Source organism: Eumetopias jubatus, unplaced genomic scaffold, assembly GCF_037043125.1.
Source record: "Eumetopias jubatus isolate StellerSeaLion01/CBP00866 unplaced genomic scaffold, mEumJub1_p1.0 scaffold_17, whole genome shotgun sequence".
In the NCBI taxonomy this organism is placed as follows: domain Eukaryota; kingdom Metazoa; phylum Chordata; class Mammalia; order Carnivora; family Otariidae; genus Eumetopias; species Eumetopias jubatus.
Window position 1 is genome coordinate 58,173,473 of NW_028274823.1, and position 25,961 is coordinate 58,199,433.

The 25,961-nt window shown below is 47.3% G+C and overlaps 1 pseudogene; it reads left to right on the plus strand.

Annotated features, from left to right (window-relative positions):
- Window positions 1–35: 35 nt before the first annotated feature.
- LOC114214112 (small ribosomal subunit protein uS2 pseudogene) lies at window positions 36–24,935 on the plus strand (annotated as a pseudogene).
- Window positions 24,936–25,961: the final 1,026 nt, after the last annotated feature.

Genomic DNA, 25,961 nt, shown 5'->3' on the forward strand with positions numbered 1-25,961 from the left:
GGTGCTTGGAGGGGGGCGGGTGGAGGCTGTCAGGGATGCACCGCGATTGCGGCGTCCCTGAACTTGCTCCTCCAGTCTCTGGCTCGCTGACACCCGGTGAGCCCAGGCTCCTACGAGGGTGACAGGCTGGATTCGATCCCCCGGTCCTCGGCGCCGCGCCAACTTCAGCCCTCTGCTGCCCGCGCAGGCGGGTAAAGCAGGCTCCGCGCTCCCCTCCCTGCAGCCGCCCCAAGTCTCCTGCAAAGACGATGAGGATGGTAGCACAAGGCAGCTGGAGACACTCACTGTCTCCAGCCACCCTACCCTCACTCAAGTCTGTCAGTCTCTCTTTCCTCCTCCACCAATGTGATTTAATCCAGTGTTTGATCCCTCGCCGTTGGCTCTCCTCACCGTTTGCTCTCCTCTCCAAAGACGCCGCTGACCTTCTCCTCCAGTCGCTATCAAGTCCTGGTTTCTGGCCGCCCCGCTGCCTTAATCCACGAAGGCGATCCTCTGCCTTCTTTCGTGCACTTTTCGGAGCCATTGCCCTCCGGGGGGAGGGAGACCAGGCTCTGAACTGGGAAAGAGATTGTCCGCCTCGGGAACGTCTGTCCCGCTTCCCTGCGACCTGAAGCGCCCCTGTCTTTAAAAAGGAAAAAAAAAAAAAAGGAAGAAGAAAGAAAAAAAATCAGCCTGTAAATTATATGATATCTTTTGAAGTGAATTTTGGTACGGTAAATTATATGCCCCCCTCCTTTACACGTTTGTATTTATTGATGAGATTTCACAGCAGGGGGAAAAGTCTATATTTTGTACATAAGATTATTTAGAGACTGGTGGATGAGATTTTGAGCCAATAATAATAATAAAAAAGTACCCTCAAGAAACCTCAGTCAGGTAACTCGATTATGCAGAAGTGAGGCCACAGCCTCTGGCTGGGGTGGGGGTGGGCCTCAGTCCAAGGAGAGGGATAAAACGTTCTGGGGGTCTGGGCCCCTTCTCTGATTTGGGTTAAGAGACTGTGGTGCTAGGCTGGAGGCCGAGCAGATGGCGTCCTGAGGGCAAGTCAGCTAAACCCGCATGGAACGTAAGAGCTGGAGGGCTCTTGAGAAATCACTGGTCCAGTTCCCTGTTTTATTTATAGGGAAGCGACTTGTCATATTCCAAACTGTGGTTTAGATGAACAACAAGCCTTCAACTAAGGCTACTTGCTGGCGCTGCTGACCCTTTCCCCTACACCACTAGCCTGGATTTCGAGCGACTGTTGAATTTGGGGAGGAAGAGTAATAGCCCGACCACAGGGTCAGAGCCCTCAGAAGCACGGAACGTGGACTGGGCATTCCAGCAATTTTCCCAGAGTGCTTAAAGCGCTAGCACGTCTTCTGAGCGTATTTTACACAGCAGATTCTGGGGCGGTGGCATCCTGATGTGTGGAACTGAGCAGCAGGGAGCAGAGAAAGTGGAGATTCCTGCTGAAATCTCTTGGCACCCCGGACACCCGGCAGTCTTGATTGAAAACTTACCAAGAACTTGTTCCACGTTTCCAGCCACTCTTTACTCCCAAGGTAGAGTTGCGCTAGTGCGCAGCAGGGACTGAAACCTGTCCCAGGGGCGCTATTGGAGCATCCCTACATGGCTTGCGGGAGCCCCATACCTCTGGAAGCAGGCTGAGCTTTAAGAATTCGCAGAGTCTGCCAGGAGCTGGGGAACAGGAAAATGGAGGGTGGGCACTCTACCCTGTGAATTGAACCCCAGAGGCCTCCTTGGATTGGCCGCAGGAAGGAGCAGCCAACCCCAGTGGGGCGAGGCGCCGTCAGGGGCCAGAAGCCAGACCGTAGGTAACTTTCCAGTTAGAACGAAAAGGTGGCGTTTTACCCGGGGCTAACACCTCTTCCGTCTCCCTTTCGCCCTCCCAGCTTCCAATTGAACTTTTCTTCTCCTCTATTCCCAGTAAAGGTAGCTCTGAGGAAATATGCCTCATTTATCCGGGGCTGGATTTGGGGGAGGGGAGAGGGACGGGCAAACAAAAGAATGAACGAAGGTGTTGTTTCATTTCATGGCTTTAATCTGGGAGGAGATTAATGGGTTATTGGTGATTTCTGCAGCAGCCAATTTCCCGCCTGAGGCACCACCCAGGGGCAGGTGTCAGCAGCTCCTAGTTGCACGGACCAAGCCAGTGCCTGTTACTCTCTGTGCCTTTAGGGGAAGAGTGTGGAGAGACAAAAAACAAGAAGGTCCATCTCTGTCTTCCCAGGAAAGCAACAAGTATACAGACAAAAGTATTCGAGGCCAAAATTATTGGTGCTGGGTAGAGGTACAAAGCACAGGACGTAGGTGGGCCTGCTGTTACCTGGGGCTGGACTGGGAGGCTTGCAAGAGAAGGGGGCATTTGGGCCAAGGACTACAGGTTTAGAGAAGTCCTTAAGCAGGAAAATCCTTTCTGTGAGAGGCCGTGGAAACTAAGTGTTCAGATAGACAGGGGACTCCCTCGGTGCAAACGACTCCCTGAAACTGCAAGAGTGTTGGCTCCATGTTCCAGGTGGATGCATCCACTGCCCCATCCCCCTCCTACTTTTGAGGATGCTTATTAAGGAGCCATTAGTCACCAAACACACTCAGACTGGTCCTCCACCCCACAAATTAAAAAGGAAAAAAAAAAGGATGGTTTAACCAACTTGACTGCTGGGCTGCCACCTTGGGTCAGGGGTGGATTTGACTCTGGAACTGTCTGCCGGCTCTACTCTCCAAGTCAAGAGGAAGCAGAGAAAGGTTTGGGTTTGTTAGAATCACTGCAAAGTTTAGGGCTCCCTTGCACAGGGTGAGCTCCATCACTGTGTATGGAATTGCACTGAGATGGGAAACTTTGTCCATGCCTCTTTCCAAAGAGCCACTCATGAAGAAGCTCAGAAATATTTCTGTGAGTGGTGTGGAAACTAACTAGCCCAGCCTCACCATCACCATGCCCCCCAACCCCCACGGGCATTTTGCTTTCAGAAGCTTTTAAAATCAGTCAAGCTGGTCTCAGTCTCGGCTGGCAGCCCGCGCTTGCAGACGACGCCTCCGCTGTAATGGTGCGGAGCCTCCCATAGTCTGAAGTCGTCGCCTGCGCCCCAGCTCTCTGAAATCCAGACAGGGTCCCCAGCGGGGCCAGGAAAGACCCTCGGGTCGAAAGGCTCTTGCCCCTCTTCTGCCTTTGTCTGAGACCAAGCCTGACTTCCAGAAAAACAGCACATGAATCTTGCACCACCACCCCACCCCCATCCGTGCGCACAAGCAGGTAGATTTATGGTGCCCTGCCCCCATCCCACTCCACCCCCAAGCCGGCCTTGGTCGGGAGACAAAGCGTCCCGGGGCCATTGGAATGCTAATGTCTGGGAGCCCGGCTGCAGGGCTGGCACAAAGGCAGGCGGGGCTGGGGGCGCACGCGACCTCACAGGCGCCCTTTGCCCCTCCTCTCCCCTAAGGGCCACTCTGCCTGGCTGTGTGACCTTGGACAAGTCCCTGAGTGTCAGTTAATTCGCTGGAGAATATGAAGGGAGTCCTTTTTTTTTTTTTTAAGATTTTATTTATTTATTTGAGAGAGAGTGCATGAGATGGGGGAGGGTCAGAGGGAGAAGCAGGCTCCCTGCTGAGCAGGGAGCCTGATGCGGGACTCGATCCTGGGACTCCAGGGTCATGACCTGAGCCAAAGGCAGCCGCTTAACCAACTGAGCCACCCAGGCGCCCCTGAGTCCTTAATACCCTTTCACTGGATTTCTGGGTGACTAAGAGAAGGCAGTGCTTGTGAAGGACGAGTTACAGCCTGCCCACAACCAGAAGGGTGGAGAACACCCTTAGGCCTTGGCAGGGGGGACACTGTGGGGAGGGTGTAAGAGATTTCCGCTGAAAATGTGGTACAGAATAAGTGCTGAGCATATTATAATTACATTTTTATATTTACATAATTAATATTCTCTATTGTATTTATTTCCCTCCTCCCCCTCCTTTTTAAATACCTTCAGGCTGTGCTCAAGAAAAGGAAGGGGGCACTTACTGTACCTGCTTGCTCTGCCTTCAAAGGGCCAAGAGCACAGACAGTGGGAGATTTGAGGCTGGACACTTCTTACCTTAGGTCCCTTCCTACAGTTGGTGAGGAGGGCAAGGAAGGATGTTCACACCCATAGAAACAGAGACCTAAAGTCTTAGAAGTTGGTGATTTCCTCAGACCCTCAATCACTCAATGAATTACTGAAATAAGCTAGGACTGTGACCTGGCTCTAGGTTCTGTGCAATTTAGAGCTCTGTGCTGAGATAGTTTGTTCCTGCTTTGGCCGTAGCTGGGTCTTCTGGGTCTTGTAAGGCCAAAGTCTCCCTTGCGCCCTTGCCTTTGGCCAACCCCACCCCCCGCCCCACCCCCGTTCTCTTTCGAGGTCCTAGGCTGCTCTTCTCTGCCCCCTCTGCTTCTGGGATCTGAGGGCCAGCCAAGGCGGAAGCTGGGGGCACCTGCCTGGCTAACCCGGTTGGGCACAGACTTCCTGAAAGCGGCCGCGCGCCCCTGACCATGGTGCTGAAAGTACCGTGTTGTTTCAGAGCTGGAGACGCACGTTCCTGGCAACTTAGTGTTCTCAACACGGAAAACCATCTATCGACCCTGCCCACGTTTCTAGACTGCAGTCCCTAGGGGGTCCCCTGTGGATATGTAGATCCAAAAGAATGTCAGGTTTCCTTGGCATGGTGAGGAAAGCATGGGCTCTGTTGCTGTTAGCTGACTGCATGACCTCAGAAAGGCCCTTTTTTCACTAGGCCAAAAGACTCCTTTGTCAATGATAGAGCTAGAACTGAGTGACCGTGTTAGGAACTTCTGACAGCATCTGAGAGGTCTGAAGTGGAGCAACATTGGAAGTGTAGGTTGCAACACCCCTAACTGGGAAAACTGGTTTGGAACTTGGCCCTCAATGGGAGTCTCATTCTCCGAGTTACAAAGAGATTTTAGTTATTCCAAGAACAAAGGCCTAAGGAAGTCCCCCAGATGCATACATAGGATGGCAGAGTGGTTAAGAACAGTTACTTTAGAAGTACACAGACATTGGTTTGAAGCCTGGTACTTCCAGTAGCTGGTGGTTTTCAATAACTGTGAAGTTGGGATGATAAATAGCGGCTGCCCAACTGGGCTGATTAATGTGCTTGCTTTTAGTGCGGCCTTAGCTGCCATAAATGGTAATTATTAGCATTAGCATCTTCATTTCTCTCAAATTCTTCTTATTCTCCCTGGACTTTTTAGGAGGGGGTGCTTTTGTATGAAGTTGAATTTCCTCTGCGCCTCTGTACAGTGTAAATTGGCACAAAGGCTAAGGGCCACTTATCCTTCTTGGTGACCTTCCTCAGCTGCTATCTACCCTTCCTAAGCTCCAGGATTATGCATCCAGATGTCCCTTGGGCACCCCAAACGAGACATGTCCAAAATGGAATTCCTCTCCCCTAACTCTAAACTAACGCTGCTTCCTATTCCTGCTTCATTATGTATCACCATCCAGGCACCCATAATAGAAATCTAGGTTTTATCTTGACTTTTCTCTCTCACTACTTACATCCAATTAACCCTTATGTCCTGCTGATTTTTCCTTCTCACTATTTCTTGAATCTGGCTGTTCCTTTATTTCCTTATGACCACTACTCTAGTTGAGGCTTTCATCCTTCACATGGAGAGACTGCCTAACTGATCTCCCTATCTTTAATCTCAACACTCGTCACTGTACTCTCCATGTTACAGCCAGAATAACATGCAAATATAACACTGTCACTCTCCTGTTTAAAATCTTCAAGTGGTGGGGCACCTGGGTGGCTCAGTCGTTAAGCGTCTGCCTTTGGCTCAGGTCATGATCCCAGAGTCCTGGGATCGAGCCCCGCATCGGGCTCCCTGCTCCGCAGGGGGCCTGCTTCTCCCTCTCCCTCTCCTGCTGCTTGTGTTCCCTCTCTCGCTGTGTCTCTCTCTATCAAATAAATAAATAAAATCTTTAAAAAAATAAAAATAAAAATAAATAAAATCTTCAAGTGGTTTCCAATCATCCCTGGGATAAAGCCCATGTTCCAATAGAGAATGATGTTGTAATGTGAGCTGTGAATCTGGGTTCAGTTCCCAGCTGGTTCATTAACTATCAGTATGACCATGAACAAGTTTCTTAACATTTCTCTCAATTTCTTCATCTGTTAAGTGGAGATAATATTGCTTGTAGGGTTTAGGTTAAAGTGCTATAACACATTCACTAATAATTCAATCTGAGGTGAGCATTCTATGTGGGTTGTAGCTCTGCTCCATGACATCATTCAGGTACCTAGGTTCCTTCTCTCTTCTTTCTCCACCAGTTCCTAGGTCTTTGCCATCCACATAGTTGAGGCTGCATTGTCATAAGTTCTAGCCAGTGGGAAGGGAAAATACAGTATGGATGAACCTCAGCCACAGTCTTAAAGCTTAGACTCAGAAGTAGCACATTCCATTCACATTCCACAGGAAGAACATGATCATATCACTGTACCCAAGTGGAAGAGTATTTATGTGCCTAAGAAGAAGTGAAATATGGATTCTGGTGGGTAATGAGCAATTTGCACCACAGGGTTATTGTCAGATTAAATTGGATCATATATGCTATTATTATTTATTTTTATCATCACAAATCATTTAAGGTTAGGACCAGAGTCCTGCTGCAGCAGCCTCTTTTTCACAATGCTTTACTTGCCTTGACATTTACCATCCAGAAATACTGACCTGCTTGAAGTTTTTCCTTACACATACTCAGGTATCCCTTCCATGCTTTTTTTTTTTTTTTCTTTTCCACACTGCTCTCTCTGCCCAAACCCTCTCTCCATCCTCTCCAGCTCCCACCAAACCTCCAACACAGACATTACCTCCTCCCAGGAATTTTCTCTGAACTATTCCTCCCTCTTTGCTCCTGTTCCCATAATATTCTGTGCATAGGAATATCCTTGCACTCTCCAGGTAGTATTGTTTATTCACCTGTGCCTTCCACTGGTCTTCTCAAGGGTAGGAACTGTCCTTCATGAATCCAATGAGTACCCATTCTCAACCATATGCTGCATGTTTTTAGAATGAAGTAATGAGTAAGTGAATTGACTCATGAATGAAAGGCATTTCAATTATTTGTTTAGAAATTTCTATCCTTCCCCAGACTGGCTACCACATAAAGGCCAATGAATATATGTTGAATAAATGAATAATTTATATAGAGACCCATTACCTTTCCTGCATCATACCCTCCTCAGCGCCAAAATAACCTGTCCATGGTTGCCTATGGGTCTACTTTAGAAGATGCCCCATCTGATTAGATGAGACTGGGTTATCACCACAGTATGATTATTTCCGAGATCACTAGTAACAACGCCCATAGTCAGGTGTGGTTGTCCCTCCTGAGATAGTCCTCTAGTGAATTTGACATCTATCTCAACTCATCACTTCCTAAATCTATCACCTTGAGTTAAGTTTTTTAGCTTCTCCAATCCTCAATTTCTCCATCTATAAAGATGGAGAAAACCACACTTACCACATAGGGTTTTATGAGGATTCAAATGAGAGGACAGATGTGTCCATACACTTCGTGTGCCTGCCAGGAATTTGAAGCAGAACTTATTACAGTACCCACTCCATCTCTATCTTATTCCTACAGATGATTAGCCAAGAAGGCATGGGCCAGAACTGACTTTCCCACATTAACTAGGGAAAGGTTATATGACTTGCCCAAGGCCTGTTAATTGTGGAGACAACCTGAGGCTCCTGATATCCTAACATTATCACCAGCTATACTATCTCTGTTGTACTGTCTATTGCTCATAACAAATTACAAAAAAGTTAACTACTTAAAAAAGATACATTCATTATGTGGGTCTTCTGTGGGTAAGGACTGCAGGCATGGCTTGGCTGGGTGCCCCTGGCTTGAAGGGTCTCATGATTGTAGTCAGGATGTCAGTCAGAAATATGGTGTCATCTGATGGCTTCATTGGGGGTGGATCCATTTCCGAGCTCACTCATTTGAGCTGTTGGCAGGATTCAATTCCTCGAAGGCTATTGGACTGAGGGCCTCAGTTCCTCAGTGGCTTTGGACCAGAGCTTTCCCCAATTCCTTGCCATGTGGGTCTCTCCATAGGGCAATTTACAACCTGGCAACTGGCTCCCTTCAGTGCAAGTAAACAAGAAGACACCAAGACCAAAGCCACAGTCTTTTTGTAATCTAATCTCAAAAGTGACATCCCATTACCTCTGCCACATTTTATTTACTAGGAAGAAATTACTAAATCCAGCTCAAAGCCAAGGGGAAGAGATTACACAGGGCATAGATACCAGGAGGCAGGGGTCATTGGGGGCCATCTCAGAGACTGCCCATCATATTGGCAGTAGCAGAATGTTGCTGCCTGCTTTTCAGACCCCAGAGACAGACAGACACATGGGCACACAGGGGTACATGTACACGCGCAGGCATACGCACCCCCCGCCACACACACACCTCCACAGGGTCAAATACACCAGGATTCATAAGAAGAAAGCCCCAGGTGATTTGACTCCTTGGGCTAAAGCAGATCTCTCCAGTGCTGGGTTGGCTTCTAAGAGCCCAGGAGGGGGACCACTAAGTGCACATTGGAGCCACCCCAGCTGATCTCTGACATCCATTTACTGCTTTCACAGGCCTCCCCGCCCCCACTCCTGGAGGCAGAGATTTAGGACGTCTGGGGCCTGGACACCGTACCCACTGAAGGGAAATTTACTGCCTCCAGAGAACCAGGGCCTGACTTGGGGTCTTGAATGCATCTTTTTCCCCTTTGCCTCTGCTTTATTAGGTTAATCATTGCTTGAATCGGTTGCCATGGTTTGGGCAAACCCATGGCGACTCTATAATGAAGCCTGAAAGACTCGGACCCCATTTATCATCCCCAGTGTTTGGGAGGCCCAAAGCCTCATTTGCCTCCCCCGGGGTCTGGGCACCACCCTTTGCCTGGGGCCTCCAGGCCCCTTTTGAATGAGGAATGAACAGGTGGTGACTTGGAAGAGAAGACCCACATAGGTGGAGTGAACGGTGCACTGCACACCGCCCTCCCCAACACACACACTTATATTTTTCCACTCCTGGAGTCCAGACACAGACCAAACACACAGGCATCTCTGCCAGACTTTTTCTTTCCGGAGAGTGGGAGGCAAAAAATGATCTTCAGTTAGAAGGGGTCCATGGCTGTCCTTAGAAAGAGAATTTGTGTCTTGACAGACCCAGGTGTTACTACACTTCTTATCTCCTGGGTATAGATTGAGCAGCATTGCAACCCTGCAGTGAGTTGGAAACAGATAGGGCAAAGCCCAGGGGGGAAGCTGAGGCTTACAGAAGTTCAGAAACATGTTCAAGTTCACTCAGTGATGGTACAGCCAGGGTAGAACCCGGAGCTAGTAAAATTAACCATAGAAAATTTCAAAAATAGAAAGAAGAGTATAAGGAAATCTCATGTTATCTACCACCCATATTCAACAATTACCAACTCAGAACCAAGTATATTTTGCCCACATACTTACCCACTTCCCCCGCACTACCTGTGTAGATTACATTGAAGCAAATTTTAAACATCATACAATTTTAACCCTCAATCCTTCCCCAGTGTCCTTTCTTTGCTCAGCATAAATTGCATAATAGAGTATAGCAGCAGAGGGAATTGACTCTGAAGACAAAAAGTCTGGGTTCAGGTCCAAGCTCTGTCCCTTCCCAGCTGCGTGACCTTCAGCCAGTGACCAAATATTTCTGAGCCTCAGTTTCCTCAACTACAAAATGATGCACTTACCTTTCTCATAGGATAATGGTCAGGATTAAATGAAAGAAGGCAAAATAAGTGCTCAGCACCTGTGTCAGATGCAGGGTCAATGTTTCCATTCTTGCTACCACCACATCATCAGCAGTGGCTGTCATATAGCAGAATGTTGGCTCTTGGCTTCCAAAATCCAGGTCTCTTAGTGAAATCTCTTGGCATGCAGGCAAGTACCTTGTTATCACTCTCTGCCTGGCTCAGGACTCTGAGAATACAGATCTCAACAGTGAGCCTGGCTCCGGGTGATGACGGGCCCCAAGCTCTGCTGCTCACAGAGCTGCTCTGAGCTCTCCACCATGAACCCCCCCACAACCAGCAAGACCAGGTTCCCCCTTCTCCTCTTCTTGTATCTTTAGACCTTCTGACCTCTTTGCTGCCGGTCCCATTTGTGAGCAGGTGCTAATATACCTGCCTGAAGTTTATGTGTGTGTGCACGTGTGTCTGAGTGTGTGTGCCATCCCCACATGGGAACTAGCATATTCTCACGCTTCCCGGGGCTCAGCCTGTGAGGGACCCCCCAGGAGGAGACTTAGACCTGCCCTCTTGCAGTTCATGGTTGACTGACAAGAGACCAGAGGAAAAGTCGTCAAACAAAGACATGAAGACGCAAGCTTAGCCACTAAGACCTGGAGGAGGTGGGGAGAAAACTAATCTCTGCTGAACATATTAGGTTGAAAACAAGAGAGGGGCAGGCAGGGGGCTGCATGGAAGCCAAGGGCATGGGAAAGGAGGCAGCCCATCTGGGTTCATTGTTTAGGTACGGCCTAGCCCTAATAGTGGACCTCTCCAGGGATGGTTTATTCCAGGGAATCACCCACACCCCCAGAGAATCAAAGCTCTGAAGAGTCCTCCTGGCTGAAAGAGCATGTCTTCCCCAAAAGCTCCCTATCTTAATGGCAGCTAATTTCAATTGAGTGTTTACAATGTGTAATCATAGCCCTAGCAGTTTCTGTTAATTAGTCTATGAGAGCAGACTTATTCCCATTTTACAGATGATAAAATTGAGGCTGAGAGCAATTCAATGACACTTTACATGTTACCTGGTAAGAAGTAGAGTTGGATTGAACCCCCGCTCTCCTTATCCAGAGCTGGAAGTCTTGAACACTGCTACATTGCATAACTGATGTGCTCTCCATTTTGATTTTACATATTTTCAAGAATGCATAAAGTGGAGAGAGAGAAAATGCATGCACTGTAAGTCAGCTTCTGTAACCACCAATTCACAGCCAATCTTGTTTCTTCTATTTTCCCCAATCCTATCAACCCCAATCCTGCAAACACATTTTTTTAAGATTTTATTTGTTTATTTGTCAGAGAGAGAGAGCAAGAGCACAAGCAGGGGGAGTGGCAGGCAGAAGGAGAAGCAGGCTCCCCACCGAGCAAGGAGCCCAATGCGGGACTCGATCCCACGACCCTGAGATCATGATCTGAGATGAAGGCAGACGCTTAACTGACTGAGCCACCCAGGTGTCCCTGCAAACACATTTTTTTAAAGATTTATTTATTTATTTATTTGAGAGAGGGAGAGAGTACAGAGGAGGGGGGAGGAAGAGGGAGAGGGACAGAGAGAATGTCAAGCAGACTCCCCACTGAGCACAGAGCCCAATGTGGGGCTTAGTCTCACGACCCTGAGATCATGACCTGAGCTGAAAGCAAGAGTCAGACGCTCAACCAACTGAGCTACCCAGGCATCCCCTGGGTGTGTGTGGAATTTTTAATTTTTATTTTTCCTTTGTGTGTGGAATATTTTTAAATATATCCCAGATAGCTATCATCCCACTTGTAAATACATTTCTAAATGATAGGACTTTTCTTTAAAAAAGACTTTATTTATTTATTTGACAGAGACACAGCGAGAGAGGGAACACAAGCAGGGGGAGTGGGAGAGGGAGAAGCAGGCTTCCCGCAGAGCAGGGAGCCCGATGCGGGGCTCGATCCCAGGACCCTGGGATCATGACCTGAGCCAAAGGCAGACACTTAACCAACTGAGTCACCCAGGCGCCCCAATGATAGGACATTTTTAAAAAACAGAACCACTGAGCCATTTTTATACCCAATGAAATTAACAATTCTGTAATATGATCTAATATCCAGTCATATTCAAATGCTTCTAATCGTCTCTTTCACAAATGTACAAACAAAGAAATGAACAAAGAACCTCCCATTTTGGAATCTCCTCTCTCCCAGCTTGAGCAGGTAAGCCAGGCAGCCCACTGGAGGCCAGGACCAAGGCCAAGACCAAGACCAGGCCAGCCCTGACTCCATGGCTTGGAAGGACTGGCTCTGGGCAAGTCAATTCCCTCCCCACCCCCTCCCAACCAGCCCCACCCTAAGGTTTGGTGACAGCCATCCTGGTTAGGCCAGGACTTTCCCAGTTTGGACACTGCAAGTCCCTGGCAAACCCAGATGGTTGGTCACCCTGTAAGGAGCTGGAAGCCTGGTGCCCACCCCAGCCCTCCCTCCCTCCCACTCCTAGCTCCAGTGTGGTGTTACCTACCCAGAGCAGGGGGAGCCTGCCACTGAGTTTCAAGGGCCCTCAAAATAACAAATAATTTACTGAAACCTTTGAGGAGAGGGCCCCAAGCCCCCTGTCGCCAGCAGAGAATCAGGATCTTTTCACACCCAGGGGGCCAAATTCAGCAGTCTCCTCCCTTCGTCTTTTTCCCCTCTCCAGATCTAATGACAATCCAAAGAGTTCCTGATAGGGTTTTAAAAGATGCTCTTCATTCACCGTCCACCAAGCATGAAAATCCAGCTCGTTTGTCTCCATTCTTTGCCCTAAAGGCCCAGCCAGCCTCAGGCCTGCAGCCTCAAACTTGTCACTCACTTTCCACATCCTTTTGTGAGTTTGCCTTTATTTCGTTCTCCCATCTCCTCCTACACCCTCCTCTCCCCTGCTCCCCCCACCCCGGTCCTTCCCCTCCGCCTTCCCCCAGCAGTCCCCAGTTCCTCTGTCCACACAAAAAAGGCAACAGACCAGTCTGGGAATTTCTTTACAGTCCTTGTGCCCCTGCCCCCACCCAGGCCCCTTCTCACTCACTGCTTTTAAAAAAGTGGGAGCAAAAAGCCAGCAGCAGCTCAAATGGCTCAGGATCCAGGAACAAAATTGCCTCGTGCCCTGGCTGGAAATGGCCTCAAGGCCCCCTAAGTGCTGATCTTCGGCCTCACAGCTGTGGAAACTGAAGCTCAGAGAGGGGAATAGACCAGCCCAAGGTCACACTCAGAGTTAACTGCAAAGCAGCGCCCAGAGCCAAACGTCCCAGCTTCTCAGCCTGGATTCCCCCATGCAGAATTGATGGCTCCTTCTCTGTCCCCACGGCACTGAATTGATTGCCCTTTTAGGACTCTCAGCTGCCTGGGGTCATAGCTGGAAAGCCTTGGCCACATCCAGTGCTTTGCTGTGCCCCTTGAATGCTTAGCATGTGGTAGGCGTTTGATGGTGGCAGTGGTGTTTCTAAGGAAATTGAACTGAAGGAATGTGAGTGCCAGGCTGCCCCCAACTCTTTGGATCTCTTATCAGCCACCTTCTGGGCTGTGGCTTTGTTGCCAGGCTCAGGGTGTCCCCCTGGGCCCAGGGGAGAAGGGAGGGTGAGAAAAGTTCAGAAGAGGCTATGTGTTTAGCAGTCAGACCCCTTACCAGCCATTGCCCCTCCTAAGAACAACCCACACTGGGAGGAAGGGGGAGGGCTGTTCCCGCCCTTCTCAGGGGCAGGGCAAAAAGAGCTGGAGTCCTTAAGAGAGCAGGAGGTGGGATGGGCATCTCATCTGGAACCATATGAAGCAGAAAGGAGCGGGAGAGAAGCAGGACAGAGTAAGAAAGGCAGAAGGGGTTATGAGGGGGTCTGGCTCTGCCTGTGTCCGTGAGTGTCATCATTGTGCCAGGCCCTCTGAGTGATAAGGAAAGAGGCAGCTGCTGGTTGTGGGGCCACATGGGCCTCGGAAGGAGGGGAAGGTCAGGCTCAAAAGCACATCCCCAATGGGGCATGGCCTCTCCCTTGGCCCCATCATTTGTGAAATAGGGATAATTATAGTACCTTTCTCCTAGATGGTTATAAAGATTAAATATAGGACCTACAATACAATAAGTATACACTGTCTACAATATAATACTATATAAAAGAAAGGGACTGTGTGACAGCTTCAGTGAATGTCAGCTGGTGCTACTATCATGATTATTGCCCCTCCGTACTTAAAAACATTTTTATTATGTCCGTATATGACTACAATTATTTAAAAACTGACCCATCCTTTCTTTTTGGCAGTATTATCAAATGCCCTAAAATAGCCAAATTCTTGGGAAGGGATAATTGGGTGATGGGTATTAAGGAGGGCACTTGATATAATGAGCTCTGGGTGTTACAAGCAACTGATGAATCATTAAATTCTACCCCTGAAATAAGAGTACAGTGTATGTTAACTAAATTGAATTGAAAATAAAGAATTAAAAAAAATGGTCAAATTCTTGGTCCAGAAATTCTTCCTAGAGAAATCATCAGAAATTACATAAAATGTATCCACAAAGGTATTCATAATACCATCTTTTATAATGGTAAAAATTAGATATAAAAGAAATGTTCAACCATAGAAGACAGATTGGATTATTATATTTTAGATATATTGATTATATATTATAGGTTAATATTAGATTATTAGATTATTATATATATCTAAAATTACATGTTTTAGATACACTACATATATTACATATATATCTCTCTCAAAAATTAGATACAAAAGAAATGTCCAACCATAGAGGGCAGATTAGAATATTTTTTATATATATATATATATAGTGTAATATATATATATAGTGTTGAAAAAATAATACTTGTTAACATGAGGAAATGTTCACAATATATTGCCAAGTGGAAAAAACACACCTGATTTTAAGCAAGATGGCAAGAAAGGCAACTTGCAAACTACTCCACTACAAAATATCTAGAAACTCTGGGTAAAATCTAACAAACATTATTTTAGAGGTATAGTATGAAGCTATTTGCACACAAGATACATGCATGTTTATGCTTAGGAAAGAATCTGGAAACACATCGACCGATTTATTGACTAGACAACGAGACTGCAGGACTTTCTTTCATTTCTAAAAGTTGTTTGTTTTGGGGCGCCTGGGTGGCTCAGTCGTTAAGCGTCTGCCTTCGGCTCAGGTCATGATCCCAGGGTCCTGGGTTCGAGCCCCGCATCGGGCTCCCTGCTCAGCGGGAAGCCTGCTTCTCCCTCTCCCACTGCCCCTGCTGTGTTCCCTCTCTCACCGTGTCTCTCTCTGTCAAACAAATAAATAAAATCTTAAAAAAAATTAAAATTAAAATTAAAAAATAAAAGTTGTTTGTTTTTTGCCCTGAGCTTGTATTATTTTTTAATTAGTGGGAAGTGTTATCATTTAAAAGTTTTAATGAGGGGTGCCTGGGTGGCTCAGTCGGTTAAGCATCTTCCTTTGTCTCAGGTCATGGTCCCAGGGTCCTGGAATCAAGCCCCACATCTCCCTCTCACTCTTCCCCTGAGTTCTCTCTCTTTCTCTCTTTCAAATAAATAAATAAAATCTTAAAAATAAATAAATAAAAGCATTGAAGAATGAATGCAATAGTACTTTGATTTTTAAAAATATCTTTGGTGGGATGGCTTCCCAGACAGGGACCTTTGCAGTGAATTGGCCAGGCAAGCAGAGATCAGGAGCCTTGGTATAGGCACTCAGGGGCTAAGACGTCAGTGAGTGAGGAGCAAGAGGGGGGCTGGAATTCCCGCCTCTCAACTCAAAAACTAGTGATCCTTCTTCCTCCCTTTCCAGTTTCCCACTGTACCACACGGGGTTTGAGAAAGGGATGGAAGGGAAACTGAATGCGTGCATTGGTTCAGGATTGGTCAGGTGCCCCCCATGTGCCCTGCACTGTGCCAGGCACTCTGGAAATTCAAGGTAGATCCGGAGCTCCAGCACCTGCTCAGGAAATGAGCTTTCTGTATAAAAACATTTACCAGAAACTGGTTGGTTTGGTTAAACATTAAAGTAGGACTTTTAAAAAATTTGTAACCATCTGAGATTAAGAATCTCTCTGTGGTGGGGTGAATAGTTCCCCCCACTTCCCATCTCAGAAGATATGTCTACCAGGAATCCATAAATGTGACCTTATTTGGAAGAAGGGTCTTTGTAGGTGTAATTAAGTTGTGTGTCTGAAGATGAGCTCATCCTGGATTAGGTGGGCTTTAAATCCAGTGACAAGGCCCTAGAAGAGAGGAGAGAAGAAACAGATCCTGAGACCCAGGGAGGAAGGCCACATGAAGGCAGGGGCAGAGGTTGGGTTTAGGGAACCCAAGCGGAGGAGTGCCAGGAGCCACCAGAACCTGGAAGAGGCAAGGAGGGCGTCTTCTCTGGAGGCTTTGGAGGGAGCAGGGTCCTGCCGACAACCTGATTTCAGACTTCCGGCCTCCAGAATTGTGGGAGAATAAATTTCTGTTGTTTTATGTGACCATGTGGTATGGTGGCCCCGGGGAACTAACAGACTTTTCAAAAAATACTGCATCTTTCTTACCTCTTTACAGAGCACACACCGCATGCCAAGTGTGTGGCCAACAGTAAAAGCTCAGCAGGGGTTGGCTTCCACACTCACCTGTCGTGGTGGTTAGGCAAACTTCGCAAGTGTCAGCCGTGGTCCAGCTCTGGGCACTCCCGGAGCTCCCGAAGTGTGCCCCCCTCTCTGACAACGGCCCCAGACTGCTGTGAGGATGGAGCTCTTCCTCCTCTTATCCTGGCCTCGGCTATTTTAAGTGGCCTGGCTCTGGAGGCTGGCCACCTTCTTTCTAGTGTGCTGCCCCCCATCACCTATGGCCTGGGGAGCCAGTGTTCCAAGCTCAGTGGGATTGCGTAAAAGAAGAACTAACAGAATCTAAGTGAGGAGCCGTGGCCTTTCCCTTGAATGTATGAGCTTTGGGTTTTGGACTTGATGTCATCAGGATGATGCCAGAAGATGGGAAGAAGGGAGGCCTCATCTAGTGGGGTGGAGGCAAAGCCCCGGGGTACCAGCTGGGGGCTCTCAGGAATGTGGATGATCAGGACGAATGCAGACTTGCTATGGAGGGCACAGTGCTGGCCTAAGAGCTTGTCAGAGGACAGGGTTTCTAGAATGACTGAGATGGCCCACACCGGATTTGGGGAGGAGGCCCAGAAGGCCACCTAGAGGAAGTAGGAACTTGAAGGAAGAAAGAGCCTCAGGACAAAGAGACAATGACAGACAGTGAAGTGAGTATGGGATTTGAGTCTAAAGCCCTGGTTGGAATCCCAGCCCACTCACTGTTAGCAATGGGCAGATATCCTTTCAGACTTTTATATAGACATGAAGAAAACCTTATACTCTACTTTTTTATACTATCCTATTTCACTTAATATGTTATGAACATCTTTCCTTCTTAGTGAAATATAGATCTACCTTGTCATTTGAATTGCTACGTTAATTGCTTCCATTTTCTCATCTATACAATGGTTGTTATCTGACCTGCTATGTTCTTGGGCTTAGGGGAGGTTTAAATGAGAAAACTTATGGTACCACAGATCTGCGTTGGAAGAGGGGTCTGTGTGTGGCTCATGGACCTTAATTAGCCACCCTGCTCCAAGGAACTGCCTGGACCAGGGAAGGTGGGGGGACAGAGCAGCCTTCCTACAGCTCATCCATCAGCAATGACAAACCTGGCCTCAGCTGCTGAGCAACGGCAGGTTTGGAGCAGGAGCCCCTCCCTGGGCCCTTGGCACCCTCCTCTTAGGTCAACACACAGAGTGGGCTCCGTCGGCCAGGTGAGGACAGGGAAGATTAATGGAGCAGGTGCGGGCTTGGTGGGGGGGGCGGGCAATCACCTGGCCAGACAAGGTCCCCCCTGGAGACTGAGTGCCCAACACAGGCCAAGAACCAAAGCGGATGTCATTCAGCCTGGCTCGGGCTTGCCTGGAGGGGGGCTGGAGCCAGCTCTGCTGCCCATCCCGTCCCTGGCCTCACCTGGCCTCACCTGGCCTCATTCGGTCTCCAACGTGGGGGCCCACAGGGAGGCCCCCAGAGCCCAACCTGTGGCACTCAGCTTTAAAATAAATGTTTTTTTGTTTCTTTAACTTCCCAAGTAACTCACTGCAGAGAAGTGTAGATTAGCAAAATACTATAAATCACCCATTAATCTCACCACCATTGTCAACAATGTTAACATTTATGATATTATACCTCTATCTACACACACCAACACAAACACACACATACATATATATGGAGAGAAGAGACACAAAGAATTCACTCTATAGTTTTTGTCCTATAATCTTCTTTTAACACTTACATATTATGAACAGCCAAAGAATTATACATCTACTTCATTGTTTTAATTGCTACATATATTCTGACTGTTCAGGTACAGTATCATCATATATGTAATAAAAAAATCCCCTTTTGGATATTTAGGTCATGTCCAACTTTTGCCCTTTGTAGATAACACTGAGATGAACATTTTTATTATTTCTTTAGGGAAATGTCCTAGAAGTGAGACTGTTATGCCAGACGGTATGTGCTTTTTAAGGCTTTTGGTGCATACCGCTAAAGGTTTACCACTGTGTTCATTGGAGCTTGTGGATGGTCCCTCCTGCATTGGGGTGAGGGGGAGAGGCAGGAGCAAGGCAGCCTGTGGGCAAGAGGTTGGAAATGAGGCCAATCTAGCATGGATCCCACTGTCCAGGGGTTTGTCATCCAGCCTTCCCCCAACCCCCATCCCCAGGGAGAGAAGTCATTGAACGAGCAGGCAAGGAACCTCAAGGCTTGGGGGCCGGTACCTGGGAGCGGCACAGAAGTCAGATTGGAGGAGGAGAAAATCTCCAGGGGACATGAAGTCAGAGAAGACTTCCCAGAGTGGGTGAAATTTCCAACAGGTGAAGAAACGGAGGCTCAGAGTATCTAGTAATTTACTTGGTGGACACAGCTGGTGGGCAGCCAGGACTCAACCCCAGGTCTGTCTGGCCCTATAGCTCGTGAGACTTCCCTGGGCCAGGTTGCCACCAGAGCTGAGATTACTTCTCAGCATCACTCGGGATAGAAGTCCTTGGGAGTACAGCTGGGGTCCCCAAAGCTGGGGAGTGTGGGATCTGAGGCTGTGGAGATGGAAGGCAGGGCCTCTTACAGGCTCCCCCACCCCCTACCACTACCACCACTGTCCTTCTCGGCATGGGGCAGCCAGCTGGCGACCCGACCTTGTGCCTCTGACAATGATTTAACCACATTAGTGGAGGTTTGGGGGAGATTTGTAAAGCTGTCAACAAGTGAGGGACTTTAACTCCAGCCTTTTGGCTCAGCCACTAGTTGGGGGTGGGGAGGAACAGGACCCAGGGGACCTTCTGGTTCTGCTTGCATTTCCAGCATTGGAGTCCACCATGGGACACGAGGGACGCACTAAGCCCATACAGTTCTGTGTCTCTTCCCCCACCCTAAATCCAGCTTCCCTTAGGGTAACCCCAGGCAGCTCCGAAATATTGTCACTCCTCTCCCCTGGCCCATGTAGGGAGAGCCCAATCGGCCACAGAAAATGGCAGAAATCACAGTGGTGAGGGAATCCAGAGACATGGTTTCATATCACAGCCTCCCTACTGTCGGTACTGAGGCCCTAGAGCGAGTGCTATGGGGGCCAGAAGACAACACACATGAATGGTGGTGGCCAAGTGGAGACTATGGTCACCTGGAGAGGCCACATTCCCCTAAGGGGGCCAGCTGGGACTTAAGTCCATCTTCTCACTTGTAGGCATCAGTGAAGACTTAGAATTTCTTGAGAGAGCTGGACATTCGGATTTATATGTGAAATCTTCCCAATGTTACCAACTAACTAGAAAAAAATTCAAACACAGTGTAGGACAAACAAACAAACAAAAAATTCTGAATGTAGCCTTAGGCTATAGTCTCTGGCCTAGACACAGAAATAATAAAGGCCAGAGGAGCCACTATTAGATATTGTCTAGCATAACCCTTTTGTTTTAGATGGAGAAACTGAGGGGGGCCTGGGTGGCTCAGTCGGTTAAGCGTCTGCCTTCGGCTCAGGTCATGATCCTAGGGTCCTGGGATCGAGTCCCACATCAGGCTTCTTGCTCAGCGGGGAGTCTGCTTCTCCCTCTCCCTCTACCTGCTACTCCACCTGCTTGTGCTCTCTCTCTTTCTGTCAAATAAATAAAAATTCTTTAAAAAAAAATAGATGGAGAAACTGAAGCCAGATTGGCCAAGAGAGGCATAACTTGATTAAAGTCACATAGTGAGTTAGTGGCCTGGCTGGGCAAGGAATCCAGGCCTTCTGCCCCCAGCCTGTGACTTTGTCAGAACTTGCTTGGCTGAGGGGGGCCCCTGGGGAGACATTGGGGGGTTCTGAGCAGCAGGTGAAAGGAGGAAAGCTGAGCCCCTCCCTTTCTGCCAGGCTCACCTAAGGCACCTTCCGTCCTCTATGAGCCCGGGGGTCCAGCAACCAGGTATTTCCTCTTCACCTCTGCCACCTCTGCTCCGGGACTCTATGTTCAAGCCCCTGTGAGCAACGACACAGGGCAGCTAGGGGAGGGGTCTAGCACCTTTGCTCCATCAGGGACTTGACTGACAAGCTACCCACTGTGGTATATGGCCCAGGGGAGTATCTCCTCCACAAATACTGATTTTTAAACCAAGTAAGAAATTAGACAAAGAAGCAAGGTAGATAGAGACCAAATTTTGATTTACTATGGATGAAGCTGATTTTGAAGAACATGGTTCATGGCTGTGGGCAACTGGGCTTCCTAACATGGAAACCCAGAATTAGATTTACCAAAGAACTCACAAGCAATCCTGCACCATCATTAGCCTCCCCTAACCACAAGAGCACAGCAAAAATGCATGCACCTTGCAGGTAGGTTGCAGCCAGAAAAAGGGGCTGGGTCACTCAATCCTGACTCATCTATCAGGTAAGCCACTCAATGTTCCCTGGAGCAGAATGAAGGAGAGAAAGCAGAGAAACTGGGTGTGTTACCTTAATGGGGCTCATTAGACACAGAAGGAAATATTAAGATTCCATTTTATCTCTGCCTTTGGCTTAGTAGCTACACTTTTTATTCTCTTAGTGATTGCCTAAGGACTTACTTCCAGGAGGCTTGCTTCATACCACATTATCACCATCTGCCATCCCTAATATTATACCATCTCACATACAGTGTAAGAACTTTACAACACTACACTTCCATTATTCCCTTGCATCCTTGGTGCTATAGTTGTCATACATTTTCTACTGATATTATAAACCTCCAAATATAGAATTATTGTTTTTGTTTTATACAGTCAATTATCTCTAAAATATTTTATATTTATGCATATGTTTATCAGCTCTTGCTCTCATAATTTCTTTCTGTAGATTCAAAGTTCTATCTGGTATCATTTTCCTTCTCCTGAGGAATTTCCTGTAACATTTCTTAGAGAGCAGATCTGCTGGCAACTAATTCTGTCACCTTTAATTTGTATGAAAAAATAATTTCATTTTTGTTTTTGAAAGATATTTTCCCTGGGAATAGAATTCTAGATTAATTCTATTAATTAATAGAATTCTAGATTAAACTGCCACCCCTCCCCGTGGCAGTTTAAAGACATTGATTCACTGTCTTCCAACTTGCATAGTTTCTGATGAAAAGTCTGCTGTCATTATCTTTGTTCCCAGGTGCATGTTTTGTATGTTCTGTTTGTTTTTTCATTCTCTGACGGATTTCAAGATTTTGTCTCTATTGTTGGCTTTCAGCAATTTGATTGAATATTCCTTGGTGTGATTTTACTTGTGTTTATCCTGCTTGGGGTTCATTGAGCTTCTTTGGTCTGCGGATTTATAGTTTACATCAAATTCAAAACTTTTGGGGCACATGAGTGGCTCAGTTGGTTGAGCATCTAACTCTTGATTTTGGCTCAGGTCATGATCTCAGGGTTGTGAGATCGAGCCCTGCGTTGGGCTCCGTGCTGGGCATGGAGCCTGCTTAAGATTCTCTCTCTCCCTCTCCTCCTCCCCACCACACTTGCTCTCTCCTCTCTTAAAAAAAAAAAAAATTGAAACTTTTGCCCATTACTTTTTCAAATGTTTTTTCTGTCTCCACTCTCTCCTTCTGAGGCTCCACTTCCATGTATGTCAGACTATTTCATTTGCCTTATTGGTCACTGAGACTCTGTTGATATTTTTCTTAATCTTTTTTTCTCTGTTTGCTTCATTCTGGAAAGTTTCTAAGGCTATGTCTCCAAGTTCACTGAGCTTGTCTTTAGCAGTGTCTAATTAGCTGTTCATCTTATGCAGTGAAATTTTCATTTCAAATACTATATTTCTCATCTCTAGGAGTCCATTTGGGTCTTTTTATCATTTATTTCTTTCCTCGTTATGTTCCTGTTTTTTCCCAAATCACTGAGCATAAGTATATTTGTAAGAGTTATTTTAGTATCCTTGAATACTAATTCCAAGATCTCTGTCATTTCTGAATATATTTCTATTAATTTATTTTTTTCCTTGTTAAGGGTAACCTTTTTTTGCTTCTTTGCACTTCTAGTCATTCTTGATTGGATGCAATGTAAATTTATGTTGTTGAGTACAGGATTTGGTTGGTAGTCCATTAAAGAGGGCTGGACTTTGTTCTGGCATGCCATTAAAAGACCGGTATAATCTTTCAGAGGCTTGTTTTAAAGCTTTTTAAAGGTAAGACTAGAGTAACCTTTATTCTAGAGTTAGTTTAGTCCCACTATTGAAATATGACCCTCTGGTATCTCTCATAGGGCTTCCCTCATTTGTTTCTCTTCAGTCAAAGATCATAATTCTGAGTTGCCTGATTTCTATTGTCTAAAAATTGTTGTGTCATATGTTTTGTCCAGTCTTCTAGGTAAATCCATCCCTGTTACTCCCTTGTGACTGAGAAAAGTCTAGAAAGAAATATTCGGAGTGAGGAAATGGGGCATCTGGTGGCTCAGTTGGTTAAGTGACTGCCTTTGGCTCAGGTCATGATCCTGGAGTCCTGGGATAGAGTCCCATATTGGACTCCCTCCTCAGAGGGGAGTCTGCTTCTCCCTCTGACCCTCCCCCCCTCTCATGCTCTCTCTCTCTCTCTCTCATTCCTTCTCTCTCTCAAATAAATAAAATAAAATCTTTTTAAAAAAGAAAGAATGAGGAAATGTTTTGCCATTAACAGTTCCTACACAAGAGTGAGCAACAGTGAGGACCTGGACCATTTTAGGATCATACCTGTGCTCTGAGGGACGTTCTTTTTGATCATCTAGTTGCCAAGCTGTGTGGTGCAATGGACAAATAATGGATCAGGGATATAGTTCTGCCCCCTCACTGTAGTGACATTTTGTTTTGGTCTGCCCCACATCATTCCCCCCCTCTTAGCCATAACATCTGCTTTCCTTTGGAGAACTGCTCCTCCCTTATTTTATATGGTTCCACTTGGCTGCCAATCATAGTGCTCTGCCCTCTAGGCAACAGTGATGAGTGACCCATGCCCAGCCAATCAAAGCTCTTAATCTCCCTGCCTCAGTCATTGGTTAGGGATGATTACATGATCCAAGTTGGGCCAATCACATCCTTTCCCTAAGATTTTTACATGGATGCTAAGAGAGATAGCTTTTCCCGGAGTCATTGCCAGTCTGGACTGATACAAGCCTATAGTTTCCTGTGGACACATCCTTCTCCTCTTTTCATCTCTCCAGTAGAAGAGATCAAGGCAGAAAGCCTGAGGCAAAGAGCAGAGAGGGTCCTCGCAACATGAGTGATGTCCATGCAGTCCCAGAGGCTAGATGCACCCCTGCACTTTCTGTTTATATAATCCAATAAACTCCCTTTTCTACTGGCTTGATTCATTTTCTGTCACATTCAACCAAAAAAAAAAATCTATTTACATACTGTTTGAGGTCTTGGTCTAGGTGTCTTCAAAATGCAGTGTGTATCCTCTAAGGGGTATACAAGATGATCCATTGGTGCATGGGAAGAAAGTATAAGATCTATTTATGAGTAGGCATTTTCCAGATGGAAAAGAGGATATCAGCATGGCAGAATAACATGTGTGACAGCATGGACACTAGAGTCCACCCTCCATGAAGGCAGGGCCAGGATCTGTCTCATGTTTATGTTTCCCAGCACTGAGCACAGAGCCTGACTCACAGGTGACATCAAAAAATAATTGCTGACCTTCCCATGATACCCAGAGAGGGGTCCATACAACATTGTTCTGGGTTCCTGTCATAACTTAAAGAGAAATTTCACAAGGTCCATAGCCCTTGATGTTCTGCAAATGAAGGAGGAGGATGTCCTCAAATTTCTTGCAGCAAGAACGCATTTGGGTGGCACTGACCTTGACTTCCAAATGGAAGGGTACATCTGCAAAAGGAAAAGTGATGGCATCTACATCATAAATCTGAAGACAACCTGGAAGAAGCTTCCGCCGTCAGCTTGCGCCATTGCTGCCACTGAAAACCCAGGTGGTGTGAGCACCATATCCTCCAGGAATCCCAGCCAGCGAGCTATGCTGACGTTTGTTGCTGCCACCAGAGCCACTCCTACTGCAGGCCGCTTCACCTCTGGGACCTTCACCAACCAGATCCAGGCAGCCTCCCTGGTGGCTTCTGGTGGTTACTGATTCCAGGGCTAAACACTGGCCTCTCACAGAGGCCTCTTATGTTGACCCATCTACCATTGCTCTGTGGAACAGACTCTCCCCTGTGCTATGTGGACATTGCCATGCCTTGCAACAACAAGAAAGTTCACTCAATGGGTCTGATGTAGGGGATGCCGACTGAGAAGTTCTGCACATGCATGGCACCATCTCCCGTGAACACCCATGGGATGTCATGCCTGATCTCTACCTCTACAGAGAGCCTGAAGAGACTGAAGAGTTAGGACAGGCTGCTGCTGAAAAGGCAGTGACCCAAGGGGAATTTCAGGGTGAATGGACTGCCCCAGCTCCTGAATTTACTGCTACCCAGCCCAGGGTCTCAGACTGGTCTGAAGGCATGCAGGTGCCCTGTGCAACCATCCACCCCAAGGAAGACTGGAGTGCTCAGCCAGCCACTGATGAGGGCTCTGCAGCTCCCACTGCTCAGGACACTGAAAGGTTAGGAACAACAGAGTGGTCTTAAGCTGTTCTACAGACTCTTAAACAGAAAGGGGAAATAAGGTTGATGGGAAACAAAGGTTCTAAAAGTAATGAATGAACAAATGAATGAATGAATGAATGAATGAATATTTGCTGGGTAAATGAATGAATAAATATGCAAAGATGAGTGGTGTTTAAACAAGGGCTTGTAGTGGGGTGGAGGGAACAGAAACAAGTGGACATGGCAGGTAAAGAGCAAGCAATATGAGTTTCGGTGAGGGAAGGGCATGGAAATTTTTGGTAGGGAGATTTTTTTTTTCTGGGAAGGCGGGGACACAATTCATCAGGGTAGCCTCACTGAGGACAGGAAGTGCAAAGATTAAAGGAGGGGAGAGAATTCAGCTGGAGTAAAATTCCTGAGTCAGGAGCAGGCCTGACCTATTTGTACAACAGCAAGGAGGCCGGTAAAACTCAGGTGGATGGGTAGGAGGCCATAGAGACAAGGGGAGGATGGCTGGATCCTGTGGGGTGTGTAGCCATTCCAAGGACTTGGGATTTACTCTGAGGGAGATGGGGCACCATTCCAGGGTTTCAAGCAGAGCTGTGGTCAGGTTTGCATTGGGAAAGGATCCTCTGGCCACAGCTCAGAGAACAGGCTGAAGGAGGGGCAAGGTGGAACCGGAAGCCTGTTAGGGGGCCATTGGCAGTGACTGAGGTGAGAGAGGACAGCAGCTTGAACCAGGGTGCTCTGCAGAAGGATCTGTCGTGACCATAGAGGCAACTAAAATCCCTGGCAACGATAGGGTGCGAGAGAAGGAGGGGTCGGCCACAACCCCCAGGGTTTTCGGCCAGAGCAATGGGAAGGAAGGAGTAGCCACCAGCTGAGATGGGGAAGGGGATGAGAATCTGGTGTTATAGGTGTCCAGGAAGCTCTTCCAGCCCAGTCTCTGCCTCGGTGATTGTTTGGAGCCGCAGAACTGATGCTGGGACCTCTGGCACCGTCCCCGTCCCTGTCCCCATGTGTTCACATCACCCACCTAACGTCAGTGCCCTTGAATCAGTAATGTGA